At 32.4% G+C, this 23,919-nt stretch overlaps 1 protein-coding gene and 1 long non-coding RNA gene across 7 annotated transcripts in view; one reads left to right on the top strand and one right to left on the bottom strand.

Moving 5' to 3' along the window:
• ATF7IP (activating transcription factor 7 interacting protein) overlaps nt 1-23,919 on the bottom strand; it is a 144,528-nt gene that overhangs the window by 66,541 nt on the left and 54,068 nt on the right. Inside the window, exon 1 of one of the 6 annotated variants that reach the window (XM_023504545.2) lies at nt 12,390-12,478. The exons of 2 other annotated variants lie outside the window; for them this stretch is intronic. The gene's annotated coding sequence lies outside the window, so the exon portion shown is untranslated. Of the gene's footprint in view, nt 1-1,399; nt 2,851-3,454; nt 3,727-10,522; nt 11,052-12,389; nt 12,479-23,919 lie in introns of those variants that run through there. 3 more of the 6 variants (XM_012550735.3, XM_031938230.1, XM_012550736.3) reach the window with 3 other exon arrangements.
• LOC116419243 lies at nt 12,577-23,715 on the top strand. The gene is made up of 3 exons (XR_004229498.1): nt 12,577-12,651; nt 16,518-16,676; nt 23,637-23,715. It is a non-coding gene; the product is annotated as an uncharacterized LOC116419243 (long non-coding RNA).

Raw genomic sequence — 23,919 nt, 5'->3', positions numbered from 1 at the left:
CTGATGGAATCTGGATCAAAGCATACTATTTTGCATTTCCTGCACCTTTTTAAAAATGTTTTTTTCCGTGTGGTATGTGTGTGTGTGTGTGTTCCTTCACAGCATTACTAATACGGTAGTAAGCTTTGCATGATTTAAATATGTATAACCTATATTAAATTGCTTACTGTCTAAAAAGGGAAAAGGGAGAGAGAAAATCTGAAACTTAAAGAAAATGTTAAAAATTATCCTTATATGTAGCTTTTATTTTTAAATAAAAAATTATTTTTTTTAAATTTAAAAATAAAGGCATCTATCCAAGAGATGATGATAAATATACTTCAATAGCCTGAGAACTTGCTTGGTTTAGTAGAAAACATATAGGCTATATAATGAAAGTTAGACTAGGGAAATACTGTTCAAAGGTATGTTTAATATCTAATTTATAATGTTTTATTATAATTAAAGAACATATCAAAATCTTGTGAACAATTCCAAATCATGTAAAACAAATAACTGAAGCAAAATATTAGACATTTTTAGAGATATAAAAATTGATTATAAGTCAATTAATTTTATTTTTTAAAAGTCACTGTACTATTCAAAACTCTGCAATAATAACCACAGGACACATGGGGATTATGGGAACACTTCCATGTTTTTTTTTTTTTTAAATATTTTAATTTTAATATTAACTTTTTTTTTTTTTTAATATTTTCATGGTTTTTTTGTTTCTGATGATCACCACCATGTGAATTCTTTATTCCTACTGCTGGGGAGATATCAAATGCTCACTTCATTTCCTTTAAAATGCTTTACTATTTCAAACTTCTCCCCAAAATCTTTCTTTTTATATGATGACTGGTGTTCTTGAATCAGGATGCTTAGACATATTTACAGTGTTATATATATATATATGTTCACAAACATGAAAAAATAGAAAAATACAACCTTGTACAAATTATGTACCATGTAGTGAATTGAGATAGCAGGCAGATATTTGAGACACATGCATAAACGTTTCTGTTACATAGCTCAGTTTACAGTTAGGTACAGTTTTATATACTTATCATTTTTCATGAGGGAAAAAATAGAACATAAGCAAATATGCAATTCTAATTATTTCCTAATATATCAATCATGTTAGAAGAAATATGTGTTTTCAAAATAAGAATTATAGCAAAATAACATTCACTGAGCCATGGCTGCCAAAATAATTTCGGTCTGCATTAAATTATGTAAATTTAGAATCCATTCTCACACACTCACACACACACACACACACACACACACACACACACACACACACATATATTCTTCCCAAGTCAGACTATATCTGGAATACTATGTACAATTTTAAAACCCATAGTTTAAGAACAATAACAATCAGCAATGAGAAGGTATTGAAACAAGTACTTGCCAAAGCAATCAGAGCACAAGACAACTATTGTCCTTTGAGAACTCCATGTTATAGATTAAGGCAACTTTCCAGGGAAAGAGGAGATGAACCTCTCCAAAGAAGCTTTGCCAGTTTAAAAGAATCATCAGGAGAATCTTATACATGCTACTAGGAGAGAAGCTATTGAAACTGGTCAGAGGGAAAAAAACAAACCCAAATAGTGGTGATTGGTTACTCTGAGAGGGTAATGAGGCAGCTATCTGCTTCATAGCTGATGTGAAAAATAAGGAGAAATGCAGCTTCAGTAGATGTGTATCTATCTGATATCCTGAGAATTGCCAAATGGATAGCTATTACTTACTCACTTCTAATAATTCATCTATGCGCAAATGAGAACAGCACTTGAAGGAACTCCTACTTCTAGTTAGACATTATACTGGGCTAAGAATCTGAACACTGTAAGAGTGCTGGTAGTGTTTTTCATCATTACTGCTAATAGGTAGGGGCTTCAGGGGGGAAAAAAGGTGGTGAATGAAGTCCAGAAGACAGCATCTGGGAAGGGCATGTAGATTTCTGTTAAGTTTAAATTTGCTTGAAAACTACATTTTCATAAAAGGCCTTTAAGCAGAAAACTGAATAGGAAAGAAACTGCCCACATACCATCTGTCAGCTACCAAACCATATACCACAATAAGCAGCAGATATAACAGAAAATGAGAAGGTTAAACTCAAAGGCCTTAAAGGGCTCTTCTAGATCCAAGATCTATGATCCTAATATAGTGCCTATTAATTTTAATTATAGGTATTTAATGTTTTCTTGCTGACTGACAAATATCAAAGAAGAAAGGGGATTAATAAAATTTCAAAGTCTCAACTGTGCAAAGTTTCAGGGATAAACAAGAAATCACAAATGTAGCCGTCATAGATCAAAATGACATTTCTTCTGTGAAAAAAATCTAAGAAACAGTGCAGTAAAAAAGTATGGTGCAGAACAAGTATGTATGGATAAGTGGAAAGGTAAAAGAGGAATACTACAGTCATCTATTTGGTATCTCCCTGTCTTACCACTATTCATACATGTGTGACTAAATTACACTTTCCTGCCCTCCTCTTAACTCTCCCCCCACCATTTCAAATAAACTCCACTGAGTTATCTCTGGGATGAAATATAAAACCTTTTTGCAACCTGGCCCTTTCCTACATTTCCACATATTTTAAATCCCTCCACACAATCTAAAATACTCACATATGACATCTCTTGACTCAGTGTTTTAGCATCGGCTATCTATCATGAATTTAACACTCTGCCCTTGACCTCTTATCTCCTAAGTTTACTTGGCTTCCTTTAAGATGTTGGTCAAATACCTTCTTCTTGCAGGAGACTTGTTGAGATGCCCAAAGCTACTAATGCCTTCTTTCCTCTTTCAGATTCTCTCAGGGGTCCTCAAACTTTCTAAACAGGGGCCAGTTCACTGTCCCTCAGACTGTTGGGAGGGCCAAACTATAGTAAAAACAAAAACTTTCTTTTGTGGGCCTTTAAATAAAGTAACTTCATAGTCCTGGGTGTTTGCCCTGCTCTACATGGACTGATAATCTCTTTCATGTACACATTCACATGCTGTTTTTCCCATTACAACATATGCTCTTTGAGAGCAGGATTGTTTTTGCATTATCACAATGCCTGACACAGTCACTGTTGCTTTACTATTATGGTATTCTTTGCTATTAAAATCCCTTATTTCCTCTAGCACTTGGAATAAGGCCTTTCCCCTCCCTGAGCTGCTAATATTCTGGTGTGTATATCTATCTATATATTTGCACCTACCTTATTAGAATAAAAACTCCTTTATTCCAGAAACTGTTGAACTTTTGTTCTATCCCCAGCACCTAGCATACTGGCTGACATATAGCAGATACTTAATGGACTTAGGAATTCAAATACAAAAGCAAGACATCCCTATCCTAAAGTTTATAATAAGGAGAGAGAACATTCCCTTTCTAGTGACCAGAAAAAAAGGTGTTTTGGTCTCCCAGATCAAGGGATGGAGGGATGGTAAATGAAACATTAGGACATACCACTGACATCCCGTCTACAAAGCTAATGACAGTTGATTTGATTACTTAAAGAAGAGAAAGATGAAGAGATATTCATAGTAACAGATCTGAAAATGGTCAAGATAAAAATGAGGATGAATGAATGGGTCCAGGGAGTTCAGAGCTGAATGTCTTAGCTTCTCCCAGAAATGGTCTCTGAAGGTCTGGTTTGGAGGGTGAGTCAGCAGCAGGATGAAAATGACCAGTGTAAAGATGAGGATGCATGAGCTCATGGAGTTCATAACTGAGTGCTTTAGCACCTCCTAGGCATGGTTGAAGGTCCATTTTGAAGCAGAAGCAGGGCAGAAAATGGCCAGGGTGAAGGTGAAGATACCTGGACCTAGGGAGATCAGAGAGTGAAATGATTGACATATGATTTCTTGCTTGATTATGTACCAAGAAAGAAGAAATATATGGCTGAGTTTAAGAAACGAATTATAAACGATGTCACTCTAAAGAGAACATAGCAATAAATCTGGGACTTGATACCTCTCCTATCAACTTTTTATTTTTAGTATTCTTGACTTAACAAGGGTTTAATTTTTTAAAAGTTGCTGGGTTGTTGATTATTGATAATTTAGGCCTGATTTGGATCATTAAGGAATACTTCCTTGAAAAGTGGATATAATGGAAACCTTGGGAGGGAGTGACAAGTTCCTCTTAAAAAGAGATTGTGAAAAAGATGTTCAATCTTGCTCTGGCTAGTGCTACACAATAAAAAATGAGACCAATGAGTAAAGATTGCCAAGAAGGAATTTTGGACTTTATTCAAAGCAAAATCCTTAACAGTTTTCCAAAAGTTAACCACAGCTTGCCATATCATGTACTGAAGACATTAGAATTCTTCAGTAAAGCCAAAGTCAAAGACGTGACTGAACACTTTAGGTAGAAATTGTACTAGATTTATCTCACAAATCCTTGCTTCTTTCTATTCTAAATCTTGCAATTTACTAGCAACATCCGAAGTAACATATATAGATAGCCTTTAAAATGACCCTCAAATCCAACAATGAACTTGCCAGTGTCACTCTCTATACAATGTCACTCTACTCAATTTACAACTCTATATAGTGTTTATAATAATTTCCTGTATATCAGTTTTCAGTAATTCTATCAAGTATGACACAAGCAATTTGAAGAATTAATTGTAAGGATTTAGAATTATACGCACGTGGGGGAGAAGGATGGGAGGGGTTAATGTGAACTACAATCAGAGTTTTAAATTTTAAAAAACTTCCTTAAGTATTATTTTTGCACTAAAAATCTTCTCTTGAATGAGAACTTTTTAATCTAGTAATAATAGGCAGACTTCAAATAAAAGTTGTAAAATAAGCTGTCATTTCAAGGGAGATTAGATCATAAAGAAAATGACAAAAGGTTGATAAAGTCATGAATTAAGGAAGTAACAGGAATGCAACTGATTATGAAATTAAAAAAAAACACTTAAGGAATGCATCCAGTAAAATTAGAAAAGAGATCTAACAGAGAACATATAAAAGAATCATACAGGTTGATTGGAAAATAAATATTCTATAATCTGTACAGAGAGGATCAATATTCAGGAGATCATAAGATCATAAGATGATCTCATTGTACTAGATTTAGTACATTAAATCTAAATCTAGTACATTAAAGCATTTATAAAACATGTTATTTGTCTTAGTTATGACCTTCAGCATTTATCATACATATATTTTTATTCTAATGTAGGCACTTAATTTTTATTGGATAAAAACTTATGGCCTTTTATGAAAGTAAATACTATTTGACTAACTATAAGGTAAAATTATTTCCTACCTTTCTTAATGGGGCAGGGAAGGAATGATTATATTATATATGCTGTCAGACTTGGTATTCAGTTTGCTAAACTGTTTTTTCCCCCACTTTCTTTTATTCTTTATTACAAGAGATGGTAGGAGTGGAAGGAAGAAGTGTGTTTAGAAAAAAATGATATAAAAACAAAATATGTAAATTAAAATTTACAAAAAAAAAATATGTATAATTATATATAGCCAGATATTAAGAGAAAAAGATGAATGGGCTCAGAGCAACAAATTGTCAATAATTTTGGAACATGAATTTATTTTTTTTTAAAGTATAAAAGAAATCTCAAAATTTTAAAAGGAAAGGTCCCAGAAGCGTTATTCTCTATTTGGAGTGGCTAAAATAAAAAGATGATGCCACACTGACATTATAAATTCAAAGCTAAGGGGGGGGGAGGGGGTAGGCTTAAAATAGTTAGTAAATATCTAAAACGCTGTAGGATTGAACAGTTTTTTGGACTTCCAAGGCCTTTGGTATAAAATGCCCCCAAAAAAGCAGGGTTTGTGGATTAATCTTAAAATTTTAAAAATGATGTTTTAATGTAAAAACTTTGTATTCTTAAAAAAAAATCAAATTCATTTCCTCTAATAAACAAGTTACCTATGCAGTACATTTTTGGTATTTTCCTAAAAATGCAAGACAGAACCAAACAGAAATGACAGTCTAAGGGGACAGTCTAACTTTTACAAAATTCTGCACAAAAATTTCCAAAAATAGGGTTTATGAATCATTCAAATTAAGCCATTCAAACTGACAAATTTATTATACCATGCCCATTTGACAAATGTATTATACCATACCCATAAAGTACCCAGGCACTTTATAATTAAATGCAATTAAATTAATATAGTGTCTCCATTTAAGTGTCCTCTGGTAACAGAAAGCTTTTTTAAGTAGACTATTTTTAAAAAGAAGCACATTATTTTTATATATCATAAAATACTATTGGCAGGGATCTCAAGGAGTCAGTTGGTTTGTTTCTCTTTTTACAATGCAAGTTTCCAAGAACAGTTTTGAAAATAACTGAATTTTTTTGTAAAAATTTCCTCCCTTGCAAAAAAAAGAAAACTGTAGGACTTGCAAATTCATGGATGCAAATGCAATTCTATTTTTCCACTCTGCTTTCTATATAGAAATGGTTCTTTAATTTTGGTGCTAAGTACATGATTTTAAAAAATTTTATGCAATAATTTTTTAAAAAATAGATTGTGATAGGGACCAAAACAAAACAACACAACATAAATGGAGAAAACCAAGCCTAACAATTATAATTTTAAATATGACTGGATTAAGAAAGCCATTAAAATGAAAGATAATAAAATGGCTAAAACAAAACCTAACAAAACGTGAACCAAATACACCTAAAAAGTAAAAACATCTACAGAATAAAAATAATAGCTAAGAATAATATATAAATATAAATGTGTGTGTGTGTGTGTCTGTCTGTCTGTCTGTTTGTTTCTCAGAGGAAGCCGAACAAGTAGGCATTGTGAGGCAGCTAGGTGGTGCAAAGGATAAGAGCACCAGCCCTGAAGTCAGGAGGACCCGAGTTCATATCTGACCTCAGACCCCATAACTTTCTAGTTATGTGACGCTGGGCAAGTAACTTAACCCCAATTGCTCCAGTCCCACCCTCCCCCCCAAAAAGCAGGCATTGCAATTGTGCAAAAAGAAGCAAAAATAAAAATTCACAGCATCAAGAGAGAAAACCTTTCTTCTCATATGCTGAACATGGTAAAATTCTTTAACTTTAGCCCTTGCATTTTCAATTAAGGGGGATGTAGCGGGACAATTTCCCCTAGCCTCCTACTACTAGTATGGTAAATACCTGCATGTAAGTTTGTATTTGTTTGAGGGTGAAGGGGAAGGTAGGGAAGGGGAAAGAATAGGAGAGGAACAGGAGGAGAAAGAGTGAAAAATGGTTGGAAAAGGAGAGACAGACAGACAGACAGACATCTTGACCTAAAGGAATCATAGACAATGAATTAATACCTAATTTTTAAATTGATATGCACAGCATCTAAATTTTTAAAAAAAGTTTCTTTTATTACAAAAAGTATAAAAGTAAAATAATAATTATAGGAGTCTTTAGTGTTCTTCTCAGACCTAGAAAAATCTAATAGAAAGCTAAATAAAACTTGGAGAATTTAGAACTGGAAAAGCAAGGGGGTTCTCTAGATGTTACTATTTAAGTATATAAATATTTTTCAATATTATATGATACCTTTATAAAAATAAACTGTGCCATGACACCAAGAAATAGTAAATAAAATTTTAAAAAGCAGAAATGATAAAACACATTATTTACTGATATTAATGAAATTAAAAGAGATACAGACCTGCATGAGGACTTTTGAGTATATATGAATATAATGAATAAGGCAAAAAATATATCAGGAAAAATAACTGTTAAAAATATTAACAAAGAGATGCAATATAAAAAGAAATTTCTGAGTTACAAAATAAAAAGAACTCAGGAAGTAATTATTTGTGAGAACATGCATAATAAGAATAAGAGCATTCCTTAACTTCTTTTTTTTTATTTAATTTTTATTTTTTTGCTGAGGTAAGTGGGGTTAAGTGACTTGCCCAGGGTCACACAACTAGGAAGTGTTAAGTGTCTGAGACCACATTTGAACTCAAGTCTTCACGAGTTCAGGGCTAGTGCTCTCTCCGCTGTGCCACTTAGCTGCCCCTTCTTAATTTCTTAGAAAATCAAATAACACTAAAATTAGCACAAAAAAAAAAAAAAAAAAAAAGACATCTTAAAAATTAGAGAAAGATAAACTGGAAAACAAAAACGCCTTAAATGATCATAAAATTTAGAAGTTCTAAGAAAACTAATAAAAGTAACAAGCATTTAGCTAACGAGGAAAAACATGGAGAAAAATAAAATTACTAATAAAAATGAATATAATGAAATCAAAACAAGGAAATAAATTGTCAGAACACACTATGCACAATTACATTTAGCCAGCAAGGCTGAAAATTTTAAAGCAATGAAGGATTAGCTATAAAAATACCTAATTTAATTGCACAAGTCCAATTTCAATAAATGAAATTAAAAGTATAAAAGAATCACCAAAGGAAAAAAAATTTATAAGGAATCTTTAACAATTTTGGAGTCTCCTAAATTCCCTCTTTTTGGTACCACCATCTTTAAAAATTATTAAAATCCTCACCTGTTGTTGTGCCTCCCCACCTAATAATCAATCCTTAGCCTTAGCAAGTGATCAGATATCAAGTATCAAATATTCTATTTTCATTCACATCCTTTCCCACAAATATTCTTTCTCTCCATTTCTTTACCACTCAGGTTTTCCTCATTTCATTCCTAGCTTCCTAATTGGAGTCCCTACTAACAATCTCTTAACTCTCTATTCAATTCTCATTCTGTGTATGTGTGAGAGACAGAAATAGAGAGACATATCTATAGCTATATATCTATATGAAATTTCTATTTCTTACCTCCAGGAAGATGTAAGATGTTCTTCTTTAGGAACCTGGTTTTGTTTTTGTGTGTGTGTGTGTTTGTTTGTTTCATTTTTGTTTCTTATCATAGTTAAGGGCTTAAGAAATGCTTGCTGAATTGAGGTGTATAATATATTAAAGCATTTAGGAAACAAATCTGATGATTCAATACACATCAATATTTATTTTACCTCCAGCTTCAAATAATTAAGAATCTTTAAAAGGGAAAGAAATCTACTTGTATCACAATCTAAAATCAGAAGTTACTAACTGCTTCATAGGATTCCTTATGTAATTTCTTGTTGCTTGGTAAGAAAAAAAAAGCTACAGGAGAGGTCTAATAACCCTAGGATGTACACTTCTACATAAAGGCTAAAATAAGTCTTAAAGAGATAGATAACTGTAAGAAGACGTCTGTAGACACAGATAAGAAACAAAGAAGCAAAACAAATCTAACACTGGTGAAGTCTCCAACTGCTTTCTTCCCCCCATTCCCCCTTCTACCACTTGGATTATGAATTTTTTGTAAATCAATAATTGTACGAAAATTCAATTTTTAGAAACATTCCACAGGAAATAGGAATCATTATTCCAGTGTCCAGTAGACTGTAGGCATGCTAAGTCTGGGGCTTGCTAAGAAGGTAACTATTCCTAAATCAGGCCACAAGAAGCTAAGAAACCTCATACTTGCACGTATAGGCCAGAGCCATGCTCACTTAGAGCTTCAATAAAGCTACAAAGCTTCCTGCATGTTATTTCACATTATACATATATTTTACACATATAAGCTGGGGCCCAAGGGTCATGTCAACATAAATTTAGGGGTAAATGGCCTCTAGAGCTTCTATACGGACAACTCAAATAACTAGAAAGTGAAGGTTAGCTAGGGAGGATGAAAAAATATCATGGTTTTAAAATCAGGAAACCCAGGTTTGAGTTGAAATTCCTACAGCCCCTTATAGCATGTAATTCTTTCTGACCCTTAGTTTCTTGACCTGTAAAATGGGGACAAAACTACTTGGATTACATATACAGGTTACTCTAAGAAAATTGTTTTATAAAAAATTTTAATGCACTGGAAAAAGGATATTGTGGGGCTAGTCACAAGCTTCTTTACTATCCTGCACCCTGTTTAGTCTATCACAAAAATGACTCTAACTAAGCTGCAAATGGCTCAAAAAGGATCGAATCAGGAGAGCACTCACAATGTAAGCAAATAGTTTTCTATTTCAAGTTGCAAGGACAAGTTAAATTAATTTATAATTTGAAAATTTTGTCAACTTTTTTTTTATGACAAAAAATCCTTTTAAGCAATACAAGTAAATAGGAAAAGAAAAGGCATTTTGGAACATGATCCTCACTCTAGAGTTATTACAAGAATACTTCATATTCTGGCAGCTAATACACAATTAATCTAAAACTAAATATTCTTCACACAGATATATATCTTCATACTGTTTGAAAATATACATTATCTTATTTACATATATATGTCTCTATCTATATATAGATATCTACAATAATGCCAACAAAACAAAGATGTCATAAACAGGATCCTCTAGGAATTTTTCACTTGGTAATTTCAATATGAAATAGGAACTTACATTCTTAATATCCAAAACATTATAAAGTCAAACATTAAATAAAACAAGCCCAATCAAGAACTCTTATTAAATAAGTAGTTTCATCACAAAATTATCATTTGATTTTTAAATAAATTATATTGAATTATAAAGAGAATTAAAGAATAATTACCATCCACACCCACAAGGGAGCATACTGCAGCCATTAACAGATCTTTTACAGACACAGAAGGTAATGAAAAATAAAATCGAAGTAACAAGGAAGTAGTATCTGGTAAACCAGTTCAGACCGGTTTAGCCATATTTGTGCAAGCCAATCAGCTATCTCGTTCTGAAAATCTGCTTTGCATCAATAAAAGGAATTCTTAGAGAGGCTACATATCAAAAAAAGGGTGGAACCCCTCTCTGAGCTGGGTAATGTAGTCTAAATACTATTTTTAAAATGTTACAATGTATTTAATAAGTATCACTTTGGATCTTTTCCTGATGGTGACTTTATTATGATAATCATTCTTCATTTTAAAAAATTATTTCTTTGGTTAGCAATATTAGCATCATGTGGTTTTTACATTTTTCCCCCAGGATAAAATGCTTACATTTTAGAATAGAAAACTGCTCCCAATGCCAGACATAAATATCCAAAAAGTTAATCAACTTGTGCCTTTCATTATTTTTGCTCTTATGGCAAAAACAAAGAAATGTATAAATATCATTTGATAGAGCCATTTTAAAGGTTTTTAAACAATTGTCTTGTTATATACTAAGGCTGAAAATTACTAGAAGTTTTCTGGTAATAATTTATCTCTAATAAACTATCTTTTATTATTAGCAAGGGTCTTTCATTACTGAAAGAATTAAAATAATTAAGAATGGACTAGTAAAATTAAAATTTCTCCTCGAGTAAAATTTAAAAAGCTGCTTCCTGTACAAAACTGTATATTTTCTCCTCTGTTCCATTAAAAAGAATCACTGCAATGAAACAACAAAGAGAAATATTAGCCTACAATCTGCCATCTCAAAAAGCTCAAGAATTTTAAGAAGCTGTTCAAGAGCTGCTCACAAGTCAGCCAATGAGCAATCAGCTTTCTGAATCCTGCCTGGCAACAAGAGACAGACAATGAGAAGGTCACAGAGAAGGAGAGTTAAACAAAACAAGGAACACAAACCAGTGCAATGTGGTTCTTTGCTTAATATAAGTAATCTAGAATACATCGAAGTCCAATTCTACTGTACACAATACAATAAATCTAACACAAAATAACAAATTGTTTAATAAGTAAGCCCTATGTGGTTAATGAAAATTATTCTTAGCTTAACGACTTCCACCAATTTTTCTAGATGTGGAATGAATTGCTATCTAGAGAACCAAAGACTACCCCTGAACAAGGTCATATTACTCTAGAAAACATTTGCAGCATGAAAATGAGAATATCTAAAAATTAAGTTCAACATTATATCATTTATAAATGAAAAGAGGTAAACAAAGCAATATTAAATTCAATATAAAAGAGTTTGTTTTGTCCATCTACCAGTAATGTTGCTATATTTTCCTGATTCCAAATGTTAGATTTTTATCCTGATTTTTTAAGATTCCTATGCTTCTGTTTTACTGTGTACTGAACTTGTTTAATAGATCTATAATTAGTTTAAAATTCCCAATTCCTAAAAAGAATGCATCTTGACTGTTTTAAAAATGTTCTAAACTCATATAAATTCAAAAGCTTTAAAAGTGGTCTGTTTACTCTCTTTGAAATAAATTATAAAAAGATTTTAATCACCTTTTCCAAAAATAAAGAAAAATGGCTTGATTAGAAAATAAATTTCACAAAAGTTCTGAGGAAATTTTTGCATTTCATTATACCAATTTCTTATTCAATATTTAAATTATAAAACAAGTACAAGGGATTTTATCACTGGAAAATATTTTAGAGCGTATATTCAATATTTTCTAGATTAATTTACATAGATTAACACATTTTTTTAAACCAAATTTTTTTATCCTTCAAACACAGATGAACCTTGTAATTTTTCAAACATACCCCAGAGGGAGCCTGCGGCAGCCATATCCTTTAGCTTACACACTCTCCCAACAGGAAAAATAAATCATTTGATGCTTTCCAACTTCAGTACCCGGAGAGAATGAAATTCACTCACTATCTGATTGGCTCTAAGAAGCAGCTGCCTGAAAACCAATAAGACACTGTTTCTACATAGCCTGCCCAGCAACAAGGGAAGCATATGAGGGCAAGTACTAAACCAAGAATTCAGACTGTGAAAACAAAGTTGGACTGAAAAAAAAAGGTATTTCAATATCAACAATTTCAAAACAGGTTAACGAATGCTATTAAGAAATTGATTTCTCTTTATTATTTGATCAAATATTCCACCAAAGTAAAAGTGTGGTGTCACTTTGCTATTTGACTCAGTAATACTTGTAATTTGATAGGAGACCAGACTAAAGCAGAATAAAAATTTAAAGAGACATGAAAAGCTTCCAGAAAAAAAAAGAAAAAGTTAAGGAACTTAATAAGTTTTCCTGATCCTACTTTTAATATAGAAGTTTCTATCATCAATTATTTTTATATTATTATAGAATGTGGTGAGTGAATAATTCCCCTGAATAACAATCTTCATTTCATTTTTAAAATATGACTATGCTTATAATTAAATTACCTTTAAAATCTACCAGTATTTGATTCTGTAACTTCCTCCATCATCCTTAAAAGTGCTCCATGACACATTTTTAAGCATAATTTGCAGTAAAACAAGTGTTTTGGGAATCCTTGAAATAAAAAATAGTCTCTCATAAAACCACAGCTAAAAAGGACTGCAATACACAAACATGGGTGACTGCTTTCTCTGCATGAAATAAAACTGACAAAACTATTATGTCTTTAACTGCTCAAATTTGGTGCTGTTTTTTTGTTTTGCTTTGATTTTTTTTAGTCTAAGCTTCAAATAGTGGTCTTTGCTGTTGATCCACTGTTTTATTACTATATTTAGTAAAATATCATACCCATTTCTGGGAAGATGACACCGATGATTTGGCACCATTACTTTGAAGCAAGGGACAACATACATGACTAATTCTGCTCAAATTCCTTAATTTTCTTCCCTTTTTTAACAACATGAAAATGTCATCAGTTTTTGTATTTGTCAAATGCTTGGCTGTATTATTTTTTAGACAAGCTACAATGCACATTAGGATTTCATTGAATATCTTACCCACTAATCTTTTTTCTAATTTATTTATTAACTCCTTTAACTGTTTATAAAGATAACAAATAAAAGCCAAAGGATGACTCCTTAGAAACATAACTTGTCCCACCATTTCTGATTTGGGAGTTGAGTAGATTTGACTTTAAATTTCACCTCTGACATTATAAGCCCAGGGAAGTCACTAAGATTTTCTCCCTACTCCTAGAAATTTCAAATCTCCATTGGTAAGAATTTTCCTCATTACAATGAATATACATCCCTACTAAGACAGGGCCCCCCAGGGGTTGGATTTAACACCCATAGACCCATAGGAAAAAATGTTCATGTCTTCAAAAGCTAAATACCAAAACAAATTAATCAATGGTTGTAGAAGCTAAACTATCAAATAGGGGCATTTAAATGAAGGGAATAAAATATAAAGAATGAAAAACGCCTACTCAGAAGGAAGGGATGTCCATTCTAATGGGGAAGACAAGAGAACATATATAAACATATACAGAATTAATGTAATGAGTTGTATGTAATTAAATATATGGTAGTTTGAAAGATCAGAAAAACCTTCATAGGGGTAAATGCTGTTTAAAATAAAATAAAATAAAATAAAAAACTGCTAGGTTTCTTAAGTAGTTGTTCTTTTCCTACATAAACAATAGTTATGATTCTTTCTGCCAAATCCTTACTAACTATACAAGCTATTTTGAAGTATGTTTAGGGTTTGTTTGAAAAAGCAGAGAGTAACATTTTAGAATGGCATGTACCGCTGCATGAAAAAGAATAGATTATCATTTAATACATACCTATTTAAAATGCAAACATTGTAACTATGAGGTCAATTAAGTTATAGTAAGAAAGTTCTTCTCAAAATAGGCTGATATTAAGCTGTGTTTTGAGATTTATCAAACAGTGACAATGGAGAGGTTTGATCTGTGATTTCAATGTTATAAGAATCAAAAAAGTCCTACAAAACATGCTGAAACCTTTTCTATAGTATATAACCTTAGAGAGTTACCTGGGACATTAAATGGGTTAAGTGATTTGTCCAGGGTCACTGACCAGTACAAGTGGAGAAGGACTTGAATACAGGGCTAACTGGCTCAGAAGCCAGCACTCTATCATTATGCCTTATTTACTCTTTTTCAACACCAGTTTCCCAATTACCAAAGCTTAAAACCTAGGTATCAACCTTGATTCCTAGACACAAAAGATCTCTATATCCAAGCCCTATTGTTTGGTTCCAGTTAGTCTTTCAATAAATGAATGAATGGATAAATACATGGGTGAATGGATGGCCAGATAGACAGTACTTATAAACACCTCTCCAAAATGCTCACTGCTACCACCCTGGTGCCAACCCTCATCACCTCATACTGGAACTACTGCTACACTTTGCTGGACTGATCCCTTCTATACTCAGCTGTAAAAGTGATCTTCATAAAATGCAGATCTGACTATTTATATAATCTATTCATTAAACCCCACTGGATCCCTATCAACTCAAGAATCAAATATAAAATTCTCTGACATTTAAAGCTCTTTACAATCTGATGTTTTATCTCCTCCCCACCCCTACTCTACCACCCCTAACTTTTTAACACCTTATTTCACCTAGCCTACCCTCTGAGAAGTGACACTAGCCTCCTTATTCCTTGCACAAAAAACTCCATCTCTTAACCGCAAGCATTTTCACTTATTGTTCCCTCTATCTAGAATTCTCTCCTTCAGCTTTCTGGGTTTCTCCTGCTTTCTTCAGCAAAAATTTCACCTTCTACAGGAAGCCTTAACGCTAGAGCCTTCCCTCTGTTAATTAATTCTCATTTGTACAAAACTGTTTGCATGCAATCTGTTCCACTGGACTGTAAAATTCTTTTGCCTTTTTTTGTACCTCCAATGTTTAAGCATGGTAGATAGTAGATGCTTAATAAAGATTTACTCATACATACAAATTATTTTAACCAATATTGCCTCTACATTCCTTAAAAGACTAAGTGCTAGCATGCATTATTTATCTAAATTATAAAAATATAACCACTTATATATACATGAGCTGCTAAGGTAGAATTAGAAGTGAATACAAAACTTTTCTTAAATGTACTAATTTGCCTGAGGTTTTTTTTTTTTCTTTTCTATTGTTAAAAACAAATTAAAATATATATTTTATAAGGAATCTGCTCTTATACCCCAAAAGGGACTCTCTTGTGGTCATCTTATAGTCATTAAACATTATGGATTTTAGCTTAATAAACCAAGTAGATGGTACCTAGCAAATGAGGGAGAAATTAAATTCTGGCTCACAAAAGTCTTAAGAAAATTACACTCCCAGGTCTAATCTAAAAATATAGCCACTATTGGCAGTAAAAAGCTTTATTCTTGCAATGGATAAAATAAAGTTTACCTGTTATTATCTCCTTTAAAAAAAAAACTCAGCAGTAGAGAACATTGAAATGATATATTATGGTATCATCAGGTTGTTCAAAATTTTAACTTTCAGGTAAATATAGAAAACTGCATTTAAATTCAAACATTATTTTGCTGAATGAAGAATCATACTCAAGTCTCTACTTACTCTCACTTTGTAATTCATATTTTTTTAACACAAGCAAGGCTGTCTTTTCCCTTCTAGTGTTTCATAAACAGAGACCCCTCTAGATAAATTGATTTGGTGTATAAATAAACAAAATTGTCTAATTTCAGTATTTTCTGAATTAATCTTACAATAAAATAGGTGCAATCTTCTATGACATTGGAACCTGATAGCAATCAAAAAGAAATGGCCACAATAGCCTCCCCAACACACACACATAACACACACACAACTTTGTTAAATATCTGAAAATTTAAGGGTAGGTTAAAAACAAGAGTAATAAATTTTTAACTTGATTTTCTTAGTCATCTCTTAATTTGCTCCAAATCATGTATTATTAATATCAAATTTTTCTACATGTTTCTAGGATTTAAGTCGGCTTCTGTGACCAATGTTTTCATATATTTGTTACCAAATTTGCACACATATAATCAATCCTCTGGATTTTAATTTTCAAACCAGAAGGACATAAGGCAAGAAACAAGAAGAAAAGGAGAGTCATTCCAAAAGACAGCAATAACACAAGGTAAGGCAAATTTTAAAATCCAAACATTTTAAAACATAGCATTATCTAAGAAAACAATTTTTATTATACTTATTAATATTGGGAAAAGATATCAAAAAAAAAAAAAAGGAAGCATTCTCCCTGTTATATATGTTTTAAAAAAAATGTCTTTTTGGTATCAGTATTTCTCTCAGTGATGTTATTTGAAAATAGATCACAGAACATAAAACCATAAGCAACACCAAAGGTAAGGGCTCAGAGATACAGGGTAAACAAAAATTAGTGGTAGCACATTTCCAGTGAAAAGAAATTCAATCACAGAGTTAAGGGGCTTCAGGCCACTAATCAACTACAAAATGTATAATTAGATAAGGAAAGGCATCCTTAACATAAAAAGAATGAAGGATCTTCTGAAATATCACCACACACCTCTCAGATTAGCTAAAATGACAGTAAACGATAATGACCAATGTTGGAAGGGATGTGGGAAAACTGGGACACTGACACATTTTGGAATTGTGAAAGAATCCAACCATGCTGGAGAGCAATTTGGAACTATGCTCAAAAAGTTATCAAACTGTGCATACCCTTTGATCCAGCATTGTTTCTACTGGGCTTATATCCCAAAAAGATTTTAAAGGAGGGAAAGGGACCCACATGTGCAAAAATGTTTATGGCAGCCCTTTTTGTAGTGGCAAGAGACTGGAAATTGAATGGATGTCCATCAGTTGGAGAATGGCTGAATAAGTTACAGTATATGAATGTTATGGAATATTATTGTTCTGTAAGAAAGACCAACAGGATGATTTCAGAGAGGCTTGGAGAAACCTACATGAACTAAGCTAAGTGAAATGAGCAGAACCAGATCATCATTTTATGTGGCAACAACAAGATCATATGATGATCAATTCTGATGGCGTGGCTCTCTTCAACAATGAATGGTTTAAACCAGTTCCACTTGTTCAGTGATGAAGAGAGCCATTTACCCCAGAGACAGGACTGTGGGAACTGAGTGTGGGCCACAACATAGCATTCTCACTCTCTGTGTTATTTGCTTGCATTTTGTTTTCTTTCTCAATTTTCTTTTATTCCTTCTTGATCTGATTTTTCTTGTGCAGCAAGATAACTGTATAAATATGTATCGATATATTGGATTTAACATATATTTTAACATATTTAACATGTTTTGGACTATCTGCCAGCTAGGGGAGGGGATGAGGGGAAAGAGAGGAAAATTTGGAACAAAGTTTTCCCAAGGGTTAATGTTGAAAAATTACCCATGCATATGTTTTGTAAATAAAAAGCTTTAATCAAAAAAGAGAGGGGGATCTTAAAAAAAAAAAAATTACATCGAGTACATCCAAGATGTCTACAAAATGTTGAAAGGCCTTTAGGAAGAGCATTTATAGAAGATTTATGGGAAATGATAAAGACATGAATCACATATGAATTCATTTATCCATTGAAATACTTTATTAAGCAATGAGTTTATAATTCACAAATGTACTGAGAATATAAAACTTAGTCTAATTTTAATTTAATGAGGTTCATCATATTATTAACTAGTAGATTCTTTTGCCTATTGTACCTATGGCAACATTGTGTAGAACTGGGTATTTAAGTTCAAAGGACTGGATTTAAATTCTAGTTCTTGCCTTTATTAAATGAGGAGACTTGGACAAGTGTCTACTCTTCAGTTTCCTCAAGAGCTGAACCAAATAATCTAAAGGACAGCTAGGTAGAACAAAGATAGAGTGCTGGGCATAGAGTTGAAAAGACCATTTTAAATCCAGCTCGACATTTCCTAGCTGTATGACCTAAAACTCTAACGTCTATTTCCTCAACTGTAGAGATAATAAAATAATTCCGACTTCAGAGAGTTATGAGGACATTTGTGTGATATTATTTGTAAAGCACTTCTATTTTAGCACCAGGCCAGGCACATAGCAAGCACTTAATACTTATTCTCTTATCCTATTTTTTGAGGCAAAGTTCTTTGATTTCTAAAGTTATATTTGGTATAATATATTTGCTAATGCTGAGGAAAGTTTCAATTAAGAAACCTTCCATCAAAAGTTTACCTTTCAAAATTATACATATTTAACTTATATCAAATTATTTGCAGTCTTGAAAAGGGGGGGGGGATAAGAGAGGAAGAAAGAAAAATTTAGATTACAAGGTCTTAGAAAAATAAATGTCAAAAACTATCTTCATTTTTTGGAAAAATATAATTCTATTTTTAAAAAGATTAAAAAAATAAGGTTTACCTTTCAGCTATCCAAATTAACATATCCTCAAAGTATAACTGAAGTGGCATAGTTTAAAAACTATTCCAAAATTTCAAATATTAACTCTTGCCAATAAACTAATCTTTTTTTTGGTATTATGTTATCTTGAGCTTAATTATTTTATATCCATATGTTGATACCTATTTAATTTTGAAAGTTTATAACAAGCAGATCTAACTTCTTAACTTAAATACATATTTTTTCCTTTTTCAAAGGAAAAAAAATATTGAATAATTCCATGGATATCTTACAATTCCCCTACTGGAAGTTGATTATTTGAAACCAAATGTAAAGCTTTACATTTCTTTCCATTTCATTATTGATTACATCAATGTTGTCATAAACCTTGTTAGCTCTTGTCAATTTTGCAAAATTTGTTCCTTTACTCTCTTTAGCTTATTAGGTAAAACACTATCCCACCAAGCAGATGTTTCTTTCTGGTGTCTTAAGATCTGACCTTTTATATTGAGACTTTGATCCCATGAAAAGTGAGTAGACAGTATAAAATACTGGTCTAAGGTTATTTCTGCCATTTTTTTTTCCCCTGGTATTTCTTGTAAAAACTTTCCTCTGAAGTGTTGTGTTCTCCACACTGTGGAAGACAGAAGCATGATGCTCATTTTCTTCTAAGTCTTGTTTGTTTATTATGTTTTATCAACTTACTTTTTGATCTACTTTTAGCTACTGCCAATTAATTTCAAAAATGAATGATTTTTAACACAGTGTATGATTAATAAAGCTATGCTATTTTCTTTCTGGTCTTTTTTTTTTTTTTTTTCATTTTTTCTGTTGAAATCTTTGACCTTAATTATTTTGAATAACTATATGCTGTTTAGGGCTTTTTCAACTTTTTCCACTTTTGATATACCTTTTTGCCCAAGAAATTTTTACGTGACCCATGGTATATAAATACATAAATTAGCCACATTAATCAAACATTTACTGATAATAAAACATAACTTCACAACTCCCACATTTAGTTAGAAAACATATTGTGGGGGTTATAAACCACAGTTGAGGTTCAGCTCAATAGCAGGATCTTTGGAGTTTGAGGTATCATCATTCTGAAACAGCTGAAGGATACGCTTACTAAGTACTAAGTACTCTCTCCATTTATTTACATAAGCCTTTATTTCTGACAAAGACTTTTTACATTGTAATGCTATAATTCCTAATTTTATCTTTAAAAATTAGTATGTAAGATATTCATTTTGCAATTAATAGGATTTTTCTAACTCCTAATTTTAGACTTTATTAGTACATAAAGAAAAACTGGTTTTATTTTATCACTGCTTTTTTTGTCTTCATTTTTTTGTTGTTTATTCTATGGTGTTCCTTAAGTAAGTGCTTATATTGATTCTAATAAAGATAATTTCATTTTCTCCTTGCCTAGTTCTTATTTCCTAAATTTATTTTCCTTGTCTCATTTCTAAAGTTGGCATTTCTAATATTCAAACACTAAATAATATTAATAGTAATACTAGTAGTAATGAACATCTTTTCCCAGGAATATAACCAATTTTCCAAAGAGAACTGAGGAACTCCTGGGTAAGGCAATTTTAAGACATATATTCACACAACAAGGTTTGGCTTAATTATATACACATGAAAAAATCAAATGGATGAAAACTGTCAGTGTTGTTAAAATTGTGTGCGTGTGTGTGTGTCTGTGTGTCTGTCTGTCTGTGTGAGAGAGAGAGCAATTTCCCAGTAGATAAGTGGTCAATGGATACAAACAAAAGTTCTCAAAAGAATTGTAAACTATTAGCAATTGCATCAAAGAATTCTAATCACTAATGAAAGAAAGGCAAATCAAAACAACTCTAAGCTTCTACTCTTATGTCCTGAAAATTGGCAAAGATGATAAAATATGGGAATAGTATTGTTGGAGGTATTGTAGAAACACAGGCAGACTAGTCTATTGCTGGTGGATATGTAAATGAATACAAACATTCTGGAAACAATATGGAATTATATGAATAAAGTGACTAAGATGTCCATACTTTTGGACCTAAAGATTCTTATAAGCAGGAGATTCATGATAAGAACAATTTCTGTAAGTATCAAAATATGTATGGTGGCATTTTTTGTGATAGCAAAGAATTGGAAACAAAGTAGATGCCTACTGATTAAAAATGTGGTGGAGCAGCATCTTCCTGATATAGAGCCTGCCTTACCCCGACACAACTTTCTCCCCACACATAACCCTCCCACTCCCACCTCAGCTGCTGTGATGCAGCTTTATGACTTAAGGCCAAGCCAAGTTGTCTCCATGCCTCTCAAACCTGGTCGGTGCTCCAATCATACAAATTGCTATAACACAATGATTAAAGTGACTAGATGTGTTTCCAGATAGAGACACGGAAGGGCCTACTTCAGAGAAAGTATATTTGTTATGTATCCCTGCTTGCTATGTGAGGGCAAAATAAACCGGTTCAACTACTAACAACTGCCTAATTTTATCCAAACATCAAACCTGAACCAAGAGGGTTCTGACTAATTGAGAGTTCCACCTACAACAGGGAATGACTAAAGAAATTGTGGTACATGAATGTAATGCTATGACAAATTATGAATATGATGGATACAGAAAAGTTTGGGGAATCCAAAAGATTGGATTCTACAATCTATTAAAGAATGAAATAAGCATGGCCAAGAAGCAATACAACTAGAATAATGTAAATGGAAAGAAGCACAAAAAAATTTAAAATGAATCTTGTGAAATTACAAAGAACATGACTCCAAAGCAGGAATATAAGAAGATACCCTCCCAGCCTGCAAAAATGGGAGGTTCATGGGTATACTACACTAAAAATATTTTTAGAACTTTTTAATAGGTAGAGCAGTTTTACTGATCTTTTTTCTTTAAAAAATATTACGGCGTGAGACTGCTCTTTGGGAAAGAAAGGAGAGTAAAACTGGGGAGGAATTCTAGTGATGTTTAAAAAAAAAGACTTCAATAAAAAAATATTTTGAGTTGAACAGGAGAAGGTGAGATGGGCTATTCTGTGTCTCAGGAAATCATATAATAGTCAGAGAGAGAATTAATCTTTTATATTGATTGCATTACTCCCAATTCTAGAACAGCGCCTGCTGACAAGAAATTTTTAATGAAATTGTCCATTAGAACTATCCAGATACTAGAAAACAACATTACTTGGATATTGGGGACATCATATAAAAGAACTGGATGTCTATAGGTACCCTAGTAATTGTGATCTGATAATGATAGCGATGTCAATTAAATATAACTTGGCCAATGTTGGTCACTTAGTTTAATTAAGTCAAAGTTTTTAAAAAAAATTAAACAACTGTATTTATAGTGTGGTGGGAAACACAAAAAAAGTAAAATCAAATTATCCTTTAAAAAGATTAAAATATACTTGTGTTACAAGATATATATGTAAAACAGGGAATGATGCATAAATGTTCCATAAAAACTTGCTAAAAAAAGAAATTAGATAATAGCAAAGATTATTTTTAAGCACCAATCTAAAGGTATGACAGTGAATACTTTGGGGGATGAGGTCAGGTTGGGAAGAAAAGCAAAATTTGGATTCTATAACAGGTTTGGTTATTTAGTCAAGTTTAATTGTTTAGTATATGATGATAGAAAAACAATTAATTAAAAGATAGAGTAAAAAATACTCAATTACCTAGAAAAGGCCTATATTAATTTAACATCACTATCATGTACTTTCAGCATCAAAGAAAGATCAGAAACCAAAAAGAGAAAGAACCAGGTCAGGTCCTTGTTCTAGGAGTCAAAAGAGACATTTTACAATCCAGAAACAGCCTCTTTCAGTTTCCTCTCCTCACAGCCACTTTAACACACCTGCTCCTCATCTATACGAATACTAAAGATATCATGACTTATTTATTGGAAATAAATGCCTCAGCTTTGTGTCTAATAGGCCCTAATCCTTCATCCTTTCCTCAGCCTGTCAATCCTCCCTCAGTCCTGCAGAATAGCAGGATTCTTTTTCTGGAGAGAGATTATGAAATTAGTACAAATGTCGTTTTGAGAATTTGTGGAGTAGAACTTTATCTTCAAGCACAACAGAAGGGGGGCATAGAAGTACTTTCCCTTCAAATTAGTGGGCTTAGGATTTCCCTATTAGTCCCTAGGTAGGTAAAATATAACCATCACTCCCATCTTGAAATGGGCCTCATATCATTCATTGTCCTCAATAAGAGCTGAAAAGGAAGAGAAAAGAAAGGCGAAGAGATGTGGAAGAGGAAGAAAGAGAAGGGAAGATTCTAGTTTTTAAATAAAGATTTCATCTAAAAATTTTATTTAAAATAGTGAACCTGAAAAAAACCAAGCTACCAGAACTTTGCACAGCATCTGAAATCAGCAATACCATCCTCTTTCTTTCTTCCTAATGTCAAATGATGATAGAATGGAAATGCCCTCTCCCTCAGCCAGAGCTATGAACTTCTGAGAACTATGTGGAGGCTCCCTGGTCCCAGTATTGAGCTTCGGGAAAACCCAAGGAATAGCAGATTCCTGAAATATAAAACATAGGCTGGTAGGAAAATGGAGAGTAGAGATAAACTGCCTTCTAAAAGTCCAAAATACTGAATGGGAAGCTCTGACAGCTTATAGAATTACAATTTACTATCAGTATCTTGTTGTTTAAAGCTCTGTCTGATTTTTTTGGTAATGCTATTTGGAATTTTCTTGGCACAGACACTGCAATGGTTTCCCACTTCCTGCTCCAGTTCATTTTACAGAATGAAACTAAGGCAAACAGAGTTAAGCAACTTGCCCATGATCACACAGCAAGTAAGTATCTGAGACCAAATGTGAACTCAGGAAAAAGTCTGATTTCAGGCCAGGTACTCTATCCACTGTGTCACTTTGCAAAACTATTTGTTCTATTTTAATCCACCTGATGAATAGTCTTGAGTTATTTACCCAAAAAATATGGATTTAGTGTTCAAAACTTCGTTTAGGAAAGGATCTTCATGTT

Source organism: Sarcophilus harrisii, chromosome 5 (genome assembly GCF_902635505.1).
Source record: "Sarcophilus harrisii chromosome 5, mSarHar1.11, whole genome shotgun sequence".
In the NCBI taxonomy this organism is placed as follows: Eukaryota; Metazoa; Chordata; class Mammalia; order Dasyuromorphia; family Dasyuridae; genus Sarcophilus; species Sarcophilus harrisii.
Note: the sequence above shows the minus strand (reverse complement) of the source record. Positions and strands in the feature narration are given on the sequence as shown.